Genomic DNA, 19,455 nt, shown 5'->3' on the forward strand with positions numbered 1-19,455 from the left:
CCACTACGGAGAAGGAATTTTTAGCAGTCGTGTTTGCATGTGAAAAGTTCAGATCTTATATAGTTGACTCCAAAGTCACTATTCACTCTGATCATGCTGCTATTAAGTACCTTATTGAGAAGAAGGACGCTAAGCCTAGGCTGATCAGATGGGTTCTCCTGCTACAGGAATTTGATTTGCACGTCGTTGACCGAAAGGGTGCTGATAACCCTGTAGCAGATAACTTGTCTAGGCTAGAGAATGTCCTTGATGACCCACTACCTATTGATGACAGCTTTCCTGATGAGAAATTAAATGTCATCCGCACTTCACATAGTGCACTGTGGTATGCTGATTATGCAAACTACATCGTAGCCAAATACATACCACCCAGTTTCACCTATCAGCAAAAGAAGAAGTTCTTCTTTGATTTGAGACACTACTTTTGGGATGATCCTCACCTTTATAAGGAAGGAGTAGATGGTGTTATTAGACGTTGTGTGCCTGAACATGAACAGGGACATATCCTGCAGAAGTGTCATTCCGAAGCCCACGGAGGACACCACGCTGGAGATAGAACTGCCCACAAGGTATTGCAATCAGGTTTCTATTGGCCCACTCTCTTCAAGGATGCCCGTAAGTTTGTCTTGTCTTGTGACGAATGCCAAAGAATAGGGAACATCAGTAAGCATGAGGAAATGCCTATGAACTATTTACTTGTCATTGAACCATTTGATGTCTGGGGCTTTGATTATATGGGACCCTTCCCGAGTTCCAATGGGTACACTCACATCTTAGTTGCCGTGGATTACATCACTAAGTGGGTAGAAGCTATCCCACTAAAAATGTTGATCACCACACCTCTATTAAGATGCTTAAAGAAGTCATTTTCACAAGATTTGGAGTCCCTAGATATTTGATGACTGATGGCGGTTCACACTTCATTCATGGTGTTTTCCGCAAGATGTTAGCTAAGTATGATGTCAACCATAGAGTTGCATCTCCTTATCATCCTCATTCTAGCGGTCAAGTGGAGTTGAGTAATAGAGAGATCAAATTGATCCTACAAAAGACCGTCAATAGATCTCGGAAGAATTGGTCTAGCAAACTTGACGATGCACTATGGGCTTATAGGACTGCTTATAAGAATCCCATGGGCATGTCACCGTATAAAATGGTTTACGGTAAGGCCTGTCATTTACCTCTTGAGCTGGAACACAAAGCTTATTGGGCAATCAAAGAGCTCAACTTTGATTTCAAACTTGCCGGTGAGAAGCGGTTGTTTGATATCAGCTCGTTAGATGAATGGAGAGCCCGGGCATATGAGAATGCCAAGTTGTTCAAGGAAAAGGTTAAGAGATGACACGACAAACAAATACAGAAACGAGAGTTCAATGTAGGTGATTATGTCCTGCTATACAATTCTCGTTTGAGATTCTTTGCAGGCAAGCTTCTCTCTAAATGGGAAGGTCCCTATGTTATCGAGGAAGTATATCGTTCCGGTGCCATCAAAATCGATAACGTGGAAGGAAATTTTCCTAGAGTGGTAAATGGGCAAAGAATCAAGCATTACATCTCTGGTACTCCCATAAATGTTGAGACCAATATCATCAATGTCATAACTCCAGAGGATTACATAAGGGATGTTTATCAGCCTATTTCAGACCCTAAAAACGAAGAGGTATCTGTCTCGGCAAGAAATTGGACTCCGATGCTTTTCCAATAGGAAATTTCCTCCGTTTTGGAATTTTTGGAAAATTAGAAAAATAAAAAGCAGTCCGGAGAGCACACGAGGCGGCCACAAGCTTGGACACCGCCCCTACCCCCCTGGTGGCAGAGGAAGGGCTTGTGGGCACCTCGTGTGCCTCCCGGACTCCATTTTCTTGCGGAGCACTCCTTCTGGTCCAGAAAAAATCAATATATACTCGCCCGAAGGTTTTGATCTCCGTATCGCGCAGTCTTCCTCTGTTTTCGTTTCGAGCCTTTTTCTGTGACAGATCTAGATCATCATGACTTCCCCAAACGCTCATAAGGACAAGATCTTCGAGAAGGTCATCAATCCCTACCTCACATAAGTGCTGAAACACCCTCAATCTATCAAGATGAGCGAGGGGATGTTGCACATCCGTGATGTTGAGGGGCCTAAGAAGTCCGGAAGCGTGGAGACGAGGCTCGAAGAAATGGAGCAACAAGTCTTCAAGTGCCAGGGGATGGTGGAGCGTGGACTCAACGCCAACCACATGATGATCACGGAGTTCACTAGCAATCACAAGATGGATGCCATTGACATTGGGAAACACCTCTCCATGCTCTATGACACGGTTGATCAACTTCAGGGCCAGATCTATGACCTGCAGAACCAAAACTGTGAGTATGAGTACAGATTTAAATCAATATGGTTGGCTGCAGATTTGAGGATTCCGGCGACTCGTTCATCCTGCCATGATGGAGCACCTATGCCTTGGAAGATGGAGGATCAGACTACTCCAACAACTCCACCACCATCACCGCTGAAGGAAGACAACTAAGCATTGGTATGGGCAATCCCCTTGGCTTCTGCCAAGCTTGGGGGAGTTGCCCTGGTATCGTATCACCCTTATATCTTTTGCTTTTACCTTTGTTTTAGTTCTTTCCTTTTCAGTTTTTATTTCTTGTCTTAGAGGAATAAGTCTTTAGTGTTTAGTTTGAGTCTTTTGCTTTTGTTTCTCCCCCGATGTATTCGAGCTTACGAGCTATATAATAAAGAGTATCTTAGTCAAGGGCTTTGCTTTGTGCCATGATCAAAAGTATGAAAAGAACGATAGCATGAAAGATCATGAGACGATCTTATGGAAAGTGATAGCTTCACTTATGACACGTATGATGATTGAAACTTGTTGAGAGTAAATCAACATAGACCTCAGTCATTGTTGCATTTAATAAGAAGTAATAAGGAAAGAGAGGTTCACATATAAATATATCATCTTAGACACTTTTTACAATTGTGAGCACTCACCAAACTATTACATGCTTAGGAGTAGATGTTGGACAAGGCAGACAACATAATGAATTGTGTTTGCTTGGTTCCAAACAATGTTATATGATTAGAGATCCCTTAGCATGTGACGATTGCTTCCACCTCATATTAGCCAAAACTCCCGCACCAAGTAGAGATACTACTTGTGCATCCATAAACCTTCAACCCAGTTTTGCCAAGAGAGTCCACCATACCTACCTATGGATTGAATAAGATCCTTCAAGTAAGTTGTCATTGGTGCAAGCAATAAAAATTGCTCTCTAATATGTATGATCTATTATTGTATGGAAAATAAGCTTTGTACAAACCTGTGATGAGGAAGACATAAAAGCGAAAGACTGCATAATAAAGTTCTTTATCACAGGAGGTAATATAAAGTGACGTTCCTCCGCACTAAGAGGACACGCATTCAAACCTCAAAAAGCGCATGACAACCTCTGCTTCCCTGTGTGAAGGGCTTATCTTGTACCTTTACTTTTTTCCCTTGTAAGAGTCATGGTGATCATCACCAATTCCTTATTTTTGCCTTTGTCTTGGCTACCGTCACATGCTTGGGAAAGATCTATATTCATATATCAACTTGGAGTTGAGTACTTATGCATTATTGTTGTTGACTTTACCCTTGAGGTAAATTGTTGGGAGGCAAAAACTATAAGCCCCTCTCTTCCTCTGTGTCCAGCTGAAACTTTGACACCATGAGTACCACGTGAGTTGTAACAATTGTGGAAAACAAAAGAGATGATTGAGTATGTGGGTTTGCCTTACAAGCTATTATTTGACTCTTTCCGATGTTGTGATAAACTGCAATTGCTTCAATGGCTATGGACTATTGTTGGTTACTTCTCGGTAAGGTTTTTGCTTCATGCCTTGCTTTGTGAAGGAATTGTTACTTTCCCATAAGAATCTTTATGATGTATTGCTGTTCTATGTGTGATCATGATGCCCTCATGTCCGTATTATGTTTTATCGATACCTTCGTCCCCAAACATGTGGACATTTTTATGGAACTTGGTTTTCGCTTGAGGACAAGCGAGGTCTAAGCTTGGGGGAGTTGATACGTCCATTTTGCATCATGCTTTCATGTTGATATTTATTGCTTTTTGGGCTGTTATATTACTTGTGGTACCATATTTATGCCTTTTCTCTCTTATTTTGCAAGGTTTATTTGAAGAGGGAGAATTCAGGCAGCTCGAATTCTGGACCGGAAAAAGAGCAAATCTTAGTCCGCTATTCTGCACATCTCCAAATGCCCTGAAAAGTTACGTGGATTTTTTTGGGATTATATAAAAAATACTAGGCGAAAGAACTACCGAAGGGGCGCTGCCAGGGCGCCACAAGGCTTGACACCGCCACCCCCCTGGTGGCCGAGTGGGGGCTTGTGGGCTCCCTCACGGCCCACTAGCCCCCCTCTTTTGCTATATGAAGCGTCTTGGTCCAGAAAAAATCAATCGGGAGCTTTTTCGTGGTTTCGCCGCCGCCACGAGACGGAACTTGAGCAGATCCAATCTAGAGCTCCGGCACGACGATCCTGCTGGGGAAACTTCCCTCCTGGAGGGGGGAATCGTTGCCATCGTCATCACCAACACTCCTCTCGTCGGAGGGGAGGCATCTTCATCAACATCTTCATCAGCACCATCTCCTCTCCAATCCCTAGTTCATCTCTTGTAACCAATCTTTGTCTCGCAACTCCGATTGGTACTTGTAAGGTTGCTAGTAGTGTTGATTACTCTTTGTAGTTGATGCTAGTTGGATTACTTGGTGGAAGAGTTTATGTTCAGATCCTTGATGCTATTCATTACGCCTCTGATCATGATTATGATTATGCTTTGTGAGTAGTTACTTTTGTTCCTGAGGACATGGGATAAGTCATGCTGATAATAGTCATGTGAATTTGATATTCGTTTGGTATTTTGATATGTTGTATGTTGTTTTTCCTCTAGTTGTGTTATGTGAACGTCGACTACATAACACTTCACCATATTTGGGCCTAGAGGAAGGCATTGGGAAGTAGTAAGTAGATGATGGGTTGCTGCAGTGACAGAAGCTTAAACCCCAGTCTATGCGTTGCTTCGTGAGGGGCTGATTTGGATCCACTAGTTTAATGCTATGGTTAGACTTTGTCTTAATTCTTCTTTTGTAGTTGCGAATGCTTGCGAGAGAGGTTAATCATAAGTGGGATGCTTGTCCAAGTAAGGGCAGTACCCAAGCATCGGTCCACCCACATATCAAACTATCAAAGTAACGAACGCGAATCATATGAACATGATGAAACTAGCATGACAAAAAATCCCGTGTGTCCTCGGGAGCGTTTTTCCTCCTATAAGACTTTGTTCAGGCTTGTCCCTTGCTACAAAAGGGATTGGGCCACTTGCTGCACCGTTGCTACTACTTGTTACTTGTTACTCTTTGCTTGCTATGTTTCACCTCGCTACACAATCACTTGTTACCGCTACTTTCAGTGCTTGCAGTTATTACCTTGCTGAAATCCATTTATCAGAGCCTTGTGCTCCTCGTTGGGTTCGACACTCTTACTGATCGAAAGGACTACGATTGATCCCCTATACTTGTGGGTCATCAGGTTGTCGTGGCAAAGTTGTTTCAAATCAGCCCTAATACCTCAGTATATATAGGAGGGAGGGGGAGGGACCTGCCTTGAGGCTCAAGAGAGCCCCAAGGGGTCGGCCTAAGCAAGGGGGGGAGTCCTCCCCTTCCAATCCTAGTCCAACTAGGATTGGAAGGTGGAGTCCTTCTCCACTTTCCCACTTCCCCTTTTTTTTCTTTCTCTTTGATTTTTTCTATCTCCTGCGCAAGGGCCCTCTTGGGCTTGCCCACCAGACCACTAAGGGCTGGTGCGGCACCGCTAAGGCCTATGGGCTTCCCCTGAGTGGGCTGCCCCCCCCCCCCGGTGAACATCCGGAACCCATTCGTCACTCCCGGTACATTCCCGGTAATGCCGAAAACTTTCCGGTAATCAAATGAGGTCATCCTATATATCAAACTTCGTTTCTGGACCATTCCAGAAACCCTCGTGACGTCTATTTTCTCATCCGGGACTCCGAACAACATTCGGTAACCAACCATATAACAGAAATACGCATAAAACATCGCGGAACCTTAAGTGTGCAGACCCTGCGGGTTCGAGAACTATGTAGACATGACCCGAGGGACTCCTCGGTCAATATCCAATAGCGGGATCTGGATGCCCATATTGGATCATACATATTCTACGAAGATCTTATCGATTGAGCCTCAGTGCCAAGGATTTATATAATCCCGTATGTCATTCCCTTTGTCCTTCGGTATGTTACGTGCCCGAGATTCGATCGCTCGTATCTGCATACCTATTTCAATCTCGTTTACCGGCAAGTCTCTTTACTCGTTCCGTAATACAAGATCCCATGACTTACACTAAGTCACATTGCTTTCAAGGCTTGTGTGTGATGTTGTATTACCGAGTGGGCCCCGAGATACCTCTCCGTCACACGGAGTGACAAATCCCAGTCTTGATCCATACTAACTCAATGGGCACCTTCGGAGATACCTGAAGAGCATCTTTATAGTCACCAATTGCGTTGTGACGTTTGATACACATAAGGTATTCCTCCGGTGCCAGTGAGTTATATGATCTCATGGTCATAGGAATAAATACTTGACACGCAGAAAAACAGTAGCAACAACATGACACGATCAACATGCTACGTTCATTAGTTTGGGTCTTGTCCATCACATGATTCTCCTAATGATGTGATCCCGTTATCAAGTGACAAAACTTGCCTATGGTCAGGAAACCTTGACCATCTTTGATCAACGAGCTAGTCAACTAGGGGCTTACTAGGGAAAGTGTTTTGTCTATGTATCCACACAAGTATTGTGTTTCCAATCAATACAACTATAGCATGGATAATAAACGATATCATGAACAAAGAAATATAATAATAACTAATTTATTATTGCCTCTAGGGCATATTTCCAACATTCATATCGTTGTAATTCTCTTCAAGTTGTGGGTTTTGTTTGGCCAGCTTGATCTATGATTCTTGCAATGGGAGAAGTGCTTGGTTTTGGGTTCATACCGTGCGGTGACCTCACCCAGTGACAGAAGGGGTAGCGAGGCACGCATCATGTTGTTGTCATCAAGGGTAAAAAGATGGGGTTTTCATCATTGGTTTGAGTTTATCCCTCTACATCATGTCATCTTGCTTAAGGCGTTACTCTGTTCGTCCTGAACTCAATACACTAGATGCATGCTGGATAGCGGTCGATGTGCGGAGTAATAGTAGTAGATGTAGGAAGTATCGGTCTACTTGTCTCAGACGTGATGCCTATAGGTATGATCATTGCCTTAGATATCGTCATGACTTTGCGCGGTTCTATCAATGGCTCGATAGTAATTTGTTCACCCACCGTAATATTTTCTATTTTTAGAGAAGCCTCTAGTGAACACTATGGCCCCGGGGTCTACTTCACACCATATTTTCAGCCTTACACTTTTTCTTTGTTGCACTTTCCGCCTTCAAATCTCACTTTGCAATCAATCTTGAAGGGATTGACAACCCCTTTATAGTGTTGGGTGCAAGCTCTTTTGTGTTTGTGCAGGTACTCTGGACTTGACGAGAATCTCCTACTGGATTGATACCTTGGTTCTCAAACTGAGGGAAATACTTACTGCTCCTGTGCTGCATCGCCCTTTCCTCTTCAAGGGAAAAACAAACGAAAGCTCAAGAGACGACAGAAGATTTCTGTTGCTGTAGTAGAAGAATTTATGGCGCCGTTGCCGGGGAGGATCAAGTCAAGAACTCATCCAAGTAAGTGTCGCAAACTCATCTCTTGCATTTACTTTTTTGCCTCTCGTTTCCTCTCCCCCACTTCTGAAAAACAAAAATTTACAAAAAAATATTTGCCTTTTTCGTTTGCCTTTTCGTTTGCCTTTTTTCTCTCACTTGTTTTCTGTTCGTTTGTGTGGGATAGTCTACCTGTCCTCATGGCTAGATCCACCACTTCGAACGATACTCCCGAGAACGAAGTTCTCAATTTCAAACAAATTGAGGAAGAAAACTTAAAGGACGCTTGGTATAGGATTTGCAATGCTCATAGTATATCTACTCATAAGCAATCCACTACCGTAGTGCTTCGCGGTTTTTATGTGGGTATTTCTCCTTGGAATAGGTATATTCTTGACACCATCGTAGGCGGAAATTTCTTGGGTAGCTAGTGTCAACTGTGCTTTCTCTTGCAACGGTACCAGAAGAATGCTGCTAGCACTCTCCGACAATCAAAACTAGAAGAATGTTGTTGACGGCCCACCAGCGCGTGGGATCGTAGCAGTTTTCGAGGATAGAGTATTCGACCCAAATTTGTTGATCGTCAAACAGGAGGTGAGAGAATACTCTCGAGTATTAGCAGCTGAATTTGTCAGATTCAAGCACACCTGAAAGATTAGTATCTGCAAGCAAAGTAGTAACAGCAAAGTAATATGATAAAAACGGTGTCAGAAATGATCTGTTGACACGGCAGACTATTTCTAACGACTGTATCAATGGCGCCAAGTTGCCTCGTTGACGGAAATTGTCAGTTCCCGTCAACGACCAGCGAACAAAAATTGTAGCAGGTAGCAGCAGCGTAACGAGCAATAGCAGCGGCAAGGAAAAGCAGTAGTGACAGCAGTAGCAAGTAGCAACAGTAGCAAGCGACAGTAGTAGCAACAGTAGCAGCAGAGCAAGACAAGTAACAGCAGCAGCAGCAGTAGTAACAGCAGAGCAAGACAAGTAACAGTGGCAGTAGGACAAACTCGTAGGAAATGGGTCGGTGATTTGTTTGGATGATATTCATCATGCAACAGTTATAACACGGAGAGATATGTGGCTAGCTCCCATTCGTCAATGTGATGTAGGCATGCATTCCGTGTGTCGTCATACGTGCTTAGGGAAAAGAACTTGCATGACATATATTGTCCATCCCTCCCGTGGCAGCGGGGTCCAAAAGGAAACTATGGGATATTAAGGTTCTCCTTTTAATAAAGAACCGGACCAACGCATTAGCACTTGGTGAACGCATGAACTCCTCAAACTATGGTCATCACCGGGAGTGGTTCCGGTTATTGTCACTCCGGTGTTGCCGGATCATAACACATAGTAGGTAACTACAACTTGCAAGATCGGATCTAAAACACACATATATTGGTGACAACATAATAATTTCAGATCTAAAATCATGGCACTTGGTCCCTAGTGACAAGCATTAAGCATGGCAAAGTAGTAGCAACATCAATCTCAGAACATAGTGGATACTAGGGATCAATCCCCATCAAAACTAACTCGATTACATGATAGATCTCATCCTACTCATCACCACCCAACGAGCCTACGAATAGATTACTCACGAACAATGAAGAGCTTCATGGAATTGGAGAGGGAAGAAGGTTGATGATGACGATGGCAACGATTTCCCCTCTCCGGAGCCCAAGACGGACTCCAGATCTGCCCTCCAGATGAAGAACAGGTGGTAGCGGCGCCTCCGTATCGTAAACGCGACGAAAACTTCTCTTTTTATTTTTTCTGGGACGAAAGTGAACTTATAGACCTGAGGTTGGGGGCGACAGAGCCGTGTGGGCCCCACAAGCCTGCCCACCGCCACCAGGGGGTGGTGGCGGAGCCATGGCTTGTGGCCCACTGGCCCGCCCCCTCAGGTGGAACTTGGCACAGATATTTTTTATATTTTCCAAAGCTGCTCCCCGTAGATTTTCAGGACGTTTGGAGAACTTTGATTTCTGCACAAAAATAACACCAAGGCAATTCTGCTGAAAACAGCGTCAGTCCAGGTTAGTTCCATTCAAATCATGCAAATTAGAGTCCAAAACAAGGGCAGAAGAGTTTGGAAAAGTAGATACGGAGGAGACGTATCAGTAGCCATACCGTTGATTCTTACGGAGCTGTAATAAATTTGGTAGGCTCACCCCCAATCATGGTTAATGGAACTACTTTAACTCTGGAACATGTGATGCGTAGGCTGGACGTCATTGAAAATAAAGTTGCTACGATCAAATCACTCAGTATGGATCCAAGGTGGGAATGGTTTTGAAAAGTTGAAAGGAGAATGAACCCACAGTTAACGAAAATATAGGTCATGATTCAACTAGGATTGGCAAACTAGAGGACGTTATAACCAACTTGGGTTCCGCTTTTGCCGTTGTGCAGAATACTCCAAACTTTGCCCACAATAAGGTCACCAAGTCTGTTTTTGTTCCTAAAAATAGTGGTGAATCATCTAGTAAGAAAGATGAAGACCTTAAGATGATAAGTGCTCACGCTACTTATGGTTTGAGCACCAAAGACGACGATACGTGATTCCATCACCTTATGCCTAGCTAAGGGCGTTAAAAAATAGCGCTTGTTGGGAGGCAACCCAACGAATTTATCTTTTTCTTTATGTTTTGTTGCGTCCACACCATCATAATTTTGTAGTGATTGTGTCTTTTGTGTTTCTTTTTGTGTTTGAGCCAAGCAAAACCTTTATGACTAGTCTCGGTGATGATTATTTGATCCCGTTGGAAAAAAGACAGAAACTTTTAGCTCACGAGATTATTTTTCATTTTTATTTCAAAAGATCTTTTGAGTTGATTCTTTTTTCTTCTGGTTCACGTGTCGTTTTCCCAACCAGTCGTAATTTTTTAGAATTTTTTAGGTACCAGAAGTATACGAAGTATACATATTGCTACACACTGGTCTGTTTTTGACAGATTCTGTTTTTGTTGAGTTGGTTGCTTGTTTTGATGAAACTATGGATAGTATCGGGGGGTACTATCCATGGAAAAGTGAGAATACAGTAATCTAACACCAATAGAAATAGAAATCAAGATTGGTACAGTACCTAAAGAGGAGGTAGTTTGTTTTCTTCTGCTAATGTTATCACGAGTTTCTGTTTAAATTTTGTGTTGTGAAGTTTTCAAGTTTTGGGTGATGTTCTCATGGACAAAGAGATAAGGAGTGGAAAGATCTCAAGCTTGGGGATGACCAAGGCTTCCCAAGCCAAATTCAAGGACACCAAAAAGCCTAAGCTTGGGGACGCCCCGGGAAGGCATCCCCTCTTTCGTCTTCAATCCATCGGTAACATTACTTGGAGCTATATTTTTCTTCACCACATGATATGTGTTTTGCTTGGAGCGTCTTGTATCGTAGGAGTCTTTTCTTTTTTCGTGTGTGTCACAATCATCCTTGTTGCACACCTTTTCAGAGAGATATGCACTGATCGTGATTTTGCTAGAATGCTCATAGTGCTTCACTTATATCTTTTGAGCTAGATAATTTTGCTCTCTGTGCTTCACTTAGATCTTTTAGAGCACGGCGGTGCGTGACTTGGTAGTTGGCTTGTGCTATGAAAGTAGTCCCCAAAGGTGATAGGTACCCAAAGAGGATACAAAAACCTCCATCTTCATGTGCATTGAGTAGAAAGAGAAGTTTTGATTCCTCTCAATTAGTTTTGAGACATGGATTTGGTAATATTAAGAGTTATGTTAGTAGGGTGTTGTGAATCTAGAACTACTTGTGTTGAAGTTAGTGATTCCCGTAGCATGCACGTATGGTGAACCGCTATGTTAGGAAGTCGGAGCATAATTGTGTTGCGGTCGGGATCGCGCGATGGTTAACACCTACCAACCCTTCCCCTAGGAGTATGCGTTTAGCACTTTGTTTTGATTACTAATAAAAACTTTCGCAACAAGTATGTGAGTTCTTCATGACTAATGTGAGTCCATGGTATAGATGCACTTTCACCTTCCACCATTGCTAGCCTCTCTAGTGTCGCGCAATTCTCGCCGGTGCACAAACCCACCATATGCCTTCCTCAAAACAGCCGTCATACCTACCTACTATGGCATTTTCATAGCCATTCCGAGATATATTGCCATGCAACTCCCACCGTTCCGTCTCATGACTTGTGTCGTCACTCTCATATTGCCATTGCATGATCGTAAGATAGCTAGCGAGATGTTTTCAACATCATATGCCAAGCTAGATCGTTGCACATACCGGTACACTGCCGGAGGCATTTCCTATAGAGTCATCATCGTTCTGAGCTTTGAGATGTGAGTAAATAAAAGTGTGATGATCATCATTATTAGAGCATTGTCCCATGTGAGGAAAAAAAAGAGGCCAAAGAGCCCAAATAAAAAAAAAGAGAAAAAGAAAGAGGCCCAAGAGCCCAAATAAAAAAAGAGAGAAAAAGAGAGAAGGGACAATGCTACTATCTTTTTCCACACTTGTGCTTCATAATAGCACCATGTTCTTCATGATTGAGAGCCTCTCGTTTCGTCACCACCATATGCTAGTGGGAATCTTCATTATATAACTTGGCTTGTATATTCCAATGATGGGCTTCCTCAAAATTTCCCTAGGTCTTCATGAGCAAGCAAGTTGGATGTACACCCACTAGTTCTCCTTTTGAGATTTCACATACTTATAGCTCTAGTGCATCCTTTGTATGGCAATCCCTACTCATTCACATTGATATCTATTAATGGGCATCTCCATAGCCCTTTGACACGCCGAGTCAATGTGACCATCTCCTCCCTTTTTGTCTCACAACCACCACCACACTCTATTCCACTTATAGTGCTATATCCATGGCTCACGCTCATGTATTGCGTGATAGTTATAAAAGGTTTGAGAAAGTAAGAGTGTGAAAACAATTACTTGGCCAATACCGGGGTTGTGCATGATTTAAATTAGTTGTGTGGGGATGATGGAGCATAGCCAGATTATATGATTTTGTAGGGATAACTTTCTTTGGCCTTGTTATTTCGAAAGTTCATGATTACCTTGCTAGTTTGCTTGAAGTATTATTGTTTTCATGTCAATAGCAAACTATTATTTTGAATCTTACGGATCTGAAAATTCCTGTCACACGAAAGAAGTTACAGAGGACAACTATGCTAGGTAGCATTCCACATCAAAAATTCAGTCTTTATCACTTCCCTACTCGAGGACGAGCAGGAGTTAAGCATGGGGATGCTTGATACGTCTCCAACGTATCTATAAATTTTTTATGGTTTCATGTTATTATCCTGTCAAACTTCGGATGTTTTCTATGCCTTTTATATCTTTTTGGGACTAACTTATTAACTCAGTGCCAAGTGCGAGTTCCTGTTTTTCCGTGTTTTTGACCCCTTTCAGAGAAGGATTTTAAACGGAGTCCAAACGGAACGAAACTTCCAAAAAGATTTTTTCCGAAACAAAAGAAGATCGGGAAACTTGAGAACCAAGGCAGGGGGCACCAGGGACCCCACAAGCCCCCTAGCCGCGGCCACGGGGGCGCGCCTCCCAGGCTTGTGGGCTCCCTGGGACACCTCTACCCTAGGTCTTTCGCCTATATATTCCCAATAATTCCAGAAAAAACCAAGAGATCATCGAAATTACTTTTCCGTCGCTGCAAGCTTCTGTCTCCACAAGATCCCATCTGGGGCACGTTCTGGTGCCCTGTCGGAGGGGGGATTCGGATATGGAGGTCTTCTTCATCAACACCATGACCTCTCCAATGATGCGTGAGTAGTTCACCATAGACCTATGGGTCCATAGCTAGTAACTAGATGGCTTCTTCTCTCTCTTGGATCTTTAATACAAAGTTCTCCATGATCTTCATGGAGATCTATTCGATGTAATCTTCTTTTGCGGTGTGTTTGTCGAGATTTGATGAATTGTGGATTTATGATCAGATTATGTATGAATATTATTTGAGTTTCTTCTGATCTCTCTTATGCATGATTTCATATCCTTGTAATTCTCTTTTAGTTGTGGGTTTTGTTTGGCCAGCTTGATCTATGATTCTTGCAATGGGAGAAGTGCTTGGTTTTGGGTTCATACCGTGCGGTGACCTCACCCAGTGACAGAAGGGGTAGCGAGGCACGCATCGTGTTGTTGCCATCAATGGTAAAAAATAGCAATTTCGTTGGCTCATCAGGTCGCGACAGGATAGGGTGAGTTAAACAAACTCAAGCGCCACCCAAGGGAGACTTCTGTATCAAAAGCTCAAGTATTTAGACCGGCTGATCAGGCACAAGTCAAGCTTCAGTGAAGTGGGTTCAATGAACCAATGGTTTCCCTATTTTCCATGTGAGGCGCTTGCCGGTACCAGACATGTTTTAACCAAGGCAAGTTCAGGGTCCATGAGCGGAATAACTCGCCAAGAGTTCATGGCTCCATATGGCGATTCGTCCAACACACAGTCTAGTATAACCATTTGTAATGCGATAATTTTTCGCAGGCCAAATGGGTAGTAAGGCTGATCTCAGTGAGAGGAAGCCCCCAAGTGACCTATGATTAAGGGAAAGAACGTCATAGGATTGTAGAAGCGAATACGCTATTACCACAAAACAACTTGGGAATACGCTGTCCTCAAGTAAGTCGGTCTAATCCACAGAATCATATAAGACGCCTATGTTTGAATCGCGCGCTTGCAGCGGCGTCGACCCTCTTTGGCTTATCGATACCCAGTTTTGTAATAAGCGCATCGTGGCGACTTAAGCTCTTTGGTATGGATAGCTTCCATGTTTGGGTGACTTGTTGATGAAAGAATAAAGACCCATACCTTTCAATAAGATGAATTAGGAGGAAAGCCCCCAAGTCGGGAGGCGTTTTAATTTTATTGCTTTATAAGAAATGAAAAACTTACAAAATGTAGAACTTAATAGCTCAAGTGTAATAAGGCCGCAAGTGGGCAATATTCCAGGGGCGAGTCGACTCAGCCTCCGTGGTTGGCCGATCAGGCCGTAGATCCACCAGATAGTAAGACCCGTTGCGAAGATTTTTGCTCACGACGAACGGTCCTTCCCATGGTGGTGATAACTTATGCATGCTAGTGCGATCTTGTATCAGCCGAAGTACCAAGTCGCGTTCCTGAAAGGTTCGGCTCTTGACCCGGCGGCTGTGATAGCGCCGTAAGTCCTGCTGATAGATGGCCGATCGCGCTGCAGCCAAATCACGCGCTTCCTCTAAGGCGTCCAAAGAGTTTTGACGCGCCAGTTCGTTGTCCTGTTCCACATAAGCGGCAACTCTAGGCGAGTCATGCCTTATGTCAGTGGGAAGTACAGCTTCTGCTCCATAGACCAGAAAGAAAGGGGTAAAACCCGTAGACCGGTTTGGGGTGGTCTGGATGCTCCATAGCACCGAAGGCAACTCCTCAACCCAACACCCCGGGGTTCATTCCAAGGGAACCATGAGTCGGGGCTTGATTCCTCGTAAAACTTCCTGGTTCGCCCGCTCCGCCTGTCCATTGGATTGTGGGTGAGCAACTGCAGAAATATCAAGCCAGATGTGCTCACGACGGCAAAACTCCTGCATCGCCCCTTGAGACAGATTAGTGCCATTATCAGTAATGATACTGTGCGGATATCCGAACCGGAAGATCAATTTTTTCAAGAATTTGACCGCCGTCTCTGCATCGCAAGCTCCAACAGGCTCTGCCTCAACCCACTTGGTGAATTTATCAACCGCCACCAGCAAATGGGTTTTCTTGTTGGATGACATCTTAAAGGGGCCAACCATGTCTAACCCCCAGACCGCAAAAGGCCAAGTTATGGGTATCATCCTTAGTTCTTGAGCCGGCACATGAGCCTGTCACCCATAACGCAGGCATCCATCGCATTGACGAACTATTTCCTCTGCATCTGCATGGGCCGTCAACCAAAAGAAACCATGACGAAACGCCTTTGAAACCAAGGAACATGACCCGACGTGATGCCCACAATCTCCGGAATGAATGTCATTTAGAATTATGCACCCTTCTTCGGAGGAAACACATCTTTGGAAAACCCCGGAAGTGCTTCGCTTATATAGTTCGCCGTTGATCATCACCATGGATTTGCTTCGTCGAACGATTTGGCGGGCCAGCACTTCATCCGTAGGTAACTCGCCTCGGGTGAGATAGGCCAGATACGGAATAACCCAATCCGGTGTAGCGTGGAGAGCCGCCACGAACTGGGACTCAGGATCTGGTATCGCCAACTCCTCCTCTGAAGGCAAACTTACGGAAGGATTGTGCAAAGTATCCATAAAAACATTGGGGGAACCGGCTTTCGCTGGGAACCGAGACGTGAAAGGGCATCAGCCCCCTCGTTAAGGCGCCGGTCAATGTGATCAACCTGATAGCCATGGAAATGACCCGCCACATCGGACACAGCCCTCCTATAAGCCGCCATCACGGGGTCTCGAGAATCCCAAGTGCCTGAAACTTGCTGAGCCACCAGATCAGAGTCGCCAAAACATCTGACCCGCGTAAGGTTCATTTCCTTGGCGAGTCGCAAGCCGTGAAGTAAAGCTTCGTATTCCGCAGCATTGTTGGTACATGGAAACATGAGTCGGAGGACGTAACAAAATTTGTCTCCTTGAGGAGATACCAGCACCACGCCAGCCCCCGAGCCTTCCAACTGTCTGGATCCGTCAAAATAAATAGTCCAGTATGTAAGATCAGGCCTGTCTTCCGGGACCTGTAACTCAGTCCAATCATTAATGAAATCAACCAAAGCCTGAGATTTGATAGTCGTGCGAGGGGTGTACCACACGTGGTGCGGCCCAAGTTCAATCGCCCACTTGGCAATCCGCCCCGTCACCTCCCGATTCTGGATGATGTCCCCGAGGGGAGCGGAACTAACCACCGTGATGGGATGCTCTTGAAAACAATGTTTAAGCTTCCGGCTTGCCATAAACACCCCATACACTAATTTCTGCCAGTGTGGGTATCGCTGCTTGGAAAGAGTTAGCACCTCGCTGATAAAATACACCGGGCGCTGCACAGGGTATTCCTTTCCTTCCTCCTTCCTTTCAACGACCACTGCCACACTCACCGCCTTGGAGTTTGCCAAAATATATAAAAGCATGGGCTCTTTCTCAGTCGGAGCGGCCAAGACTGGCGGGTTGACCAGTTGTCGTTTCAAGGCTTCGAAAGCTTCATCGGCTTCATCTGTCCAAACAAAATGGTCAGATTTCTTTAGCAATTGATAAAGGGGAATAGCCTTTTCTCCCAAGCGACTTATGAAGCGATTTAAGGCCGCGATGCGACCCGCCATCCGTTGGACTTGGTTAACATTTGCTGGCTTCCCAAGGGAGGTAACCGCTTTGATCTTGTCCGGGTTAGCTTCGATGCCGCGCTCAGACACCAGGAAGCCCAACAACTTCCCTGCAGGAACACCAAAGACACACTTGGTGGGATTTAGCTTCATCTGATATACCCGCAGATTATCAAAAAAATTCCTTGAGATCTTCCAATAGCGTCTCCCTCCAGTGGGTTTTAACCACAATGTCATCGACATAGGCATGGACGTTGCGTCCGATTTGGCCACGGAGGCAATTTTGGATGCAGCGCTGATAAGTCGCCCCAGCACTCTTGAGTCCAAATGGCATGGACACATAGCAAAAAGGCCCAAAGGGGGTTATAAAAGCTGTTTTCTCTTGATCCTCCACGGCCATCTTGATTTGGTGATATCCAGAATAAGCGTCCAAGAAGCACAAACGTTCGCATCCCGCCACCGAATCAATAATCTGGTCGATGCGGGGAAGATTGAAAGGATCCTTTGGACAAGCTCTATTGAGGTCCGTGTAATAAATGCACATACGGAAGGTACCATTACTCTTGAGCACCAAGACCGGGTTAGCCAACCATTTGGGGTGGAAAACCACTACGATGAATCCGGTGGCAAAGAGACGGGCAACCTCCTCCCCGATTGCCTTGCGTCGTTCCTCATTGAACCTACGAAGATATTGCTGGATAGGTTTTGCCTTTGGGTCAACATTAAGATGGTGCTCAGCGAATTCTCTCGGCACACCAGGCATGTCAGAAGGTTTCCATGCAAAGACGTCTCGATTCTCACGGATGAATTCGATGAGCGCATTTTCCTATTTGCGATCCAGACCCGTCCCAATAGTGAACTGCTTGGTTGAGTCGCCAGGGACGAAATCCACCGTTTTAGTGCCATCTGTTGGTTTGAACTTGAGGGGCGGCTCAGCATCTGTCGTTGGCTTTTTTAGGGGTGACATATCAGCCGGATCAACATTGGCCTGGTGGTATTTGAGCTCCTCTCCAGCACAAGCGACTTCCGCGTAAGTCGCATCCCCTTCTTCACATTCTCTTGCAATCCTCCTATCACCATCAACCGTGATGGGTCCTTTAGGGCCAGGCATCTTGAGCTTAAGGTAAACATAGCATGGGCGAGCCATGAAACGGGCGTAAGCCGGCCGCCCAAACAGCGCATGATAGGGGCTTTTTAACTTGACCACCTCAAACATCAGCGACTCACTCCTGTAATTAGATGTTGTTCCAAATGCAACTGTGAGCCTAACTCGGCCTATGGGGTACGCCGATTTGCCTGGGACGATTCCGTGGAATACTGTGGTTGAAGGCATCAAATCTTTCTCCAACAGGTTCATCCTTTGGAAAGTGTCGAAGTACAAAATGTTGATGCTGCTCCCACCATCCATCAGTACCTTTGACAAGGTATACCCCCCAACTTGGGGAGCCACGACCAATGCTAAGTCGTCGGGATTGTCAACTCTTGGCGGGTGATCCTCCCTACTCCATGATATGGTCTGCTCGGACCAGTGGAGGTATCTAGGGAGTGCCGGCTCAGACACACTGTACGCTCGGTGACTCACCTTTTTATCACGCCTGCAAGCATTGGTGGTGAAAACGTGGTACTGCCCATTGCTTAACTGCTTGGGATTGTTGCGGAAGCCACCATTATCATCCTGGCCCTGCGAAGCCCCCTGTGGGGGTGGTTGCTGAAAAACTCCGAGCGGGTTATACCATCACTGGTGATGCACCGGATACTGGCCGCTGCTCGGCTGCGAGCCACCCTGAGCCCCAGGTTCGGGGAAACCGCCGAAGGGGTTCTGACGTTGGTTGGGCGCGTCGAACTGTTCCTGCTGTTGGTCCGGGTCACCGCTTTGCCCCTTTTTGATCGCCTCCGCCCGAAACTCTCGCATCACGTAACAGTCCTCCCAGGAATGAGTCGCCGGTCTGTCTGCCATGGCGTGGTGCGGGCAGGGGCCCTTGAGTAATTCATTATAATTGCGCGGCTTTTTGCCACTGTATCCCCTACTTTTCTTCTGGCGTTGGTTGCCATTATTGGTGTTGGTGTTGGCGACTAAGTCCGAAGATTCTTCCTGCTGCCTTCTCTTGTTATTCGCTCCCTGATTATGGCGGGCGCGTCCCTGGAACCGAGTATGATTTTTGGATGACTCGCCCTTCCTTGGCGAGTTAGCTTTGCCACCACCCTCGCCGAGGTCTTTGGTGTCGTCCGCCTCAGCGTACCTAGTGAGGGTATCCATTAGCTCCCCCATGTCTTGGACCTTTCGCTTGAGTCGCCCCAACTTCTGCACCAAAGGATCATAGTGGCAATTCTGCTCGAGGATCAGCACAGCCTGAGCCGCCGTAATACCGTTTGACGAGTGAATGATTTCCGTGACCCGCCGCGACCA

This window comes from Hordeum vulgare, chromosome 7H (assembly GCF_904849725.1).
Source record: "Hordeum vulgare subsp. vulgare chromosome 7H, MorexV3_pseudomolecules_assembly, whole genome shotgun sequence".
Taxonomy (NCBI): domain Eukaryota; kingdom Viridiplantae; phylum Streptophyta; class Magnoliopsida; order Poales; family Poaceae; genus Hordeum; species Hordeum vulgare.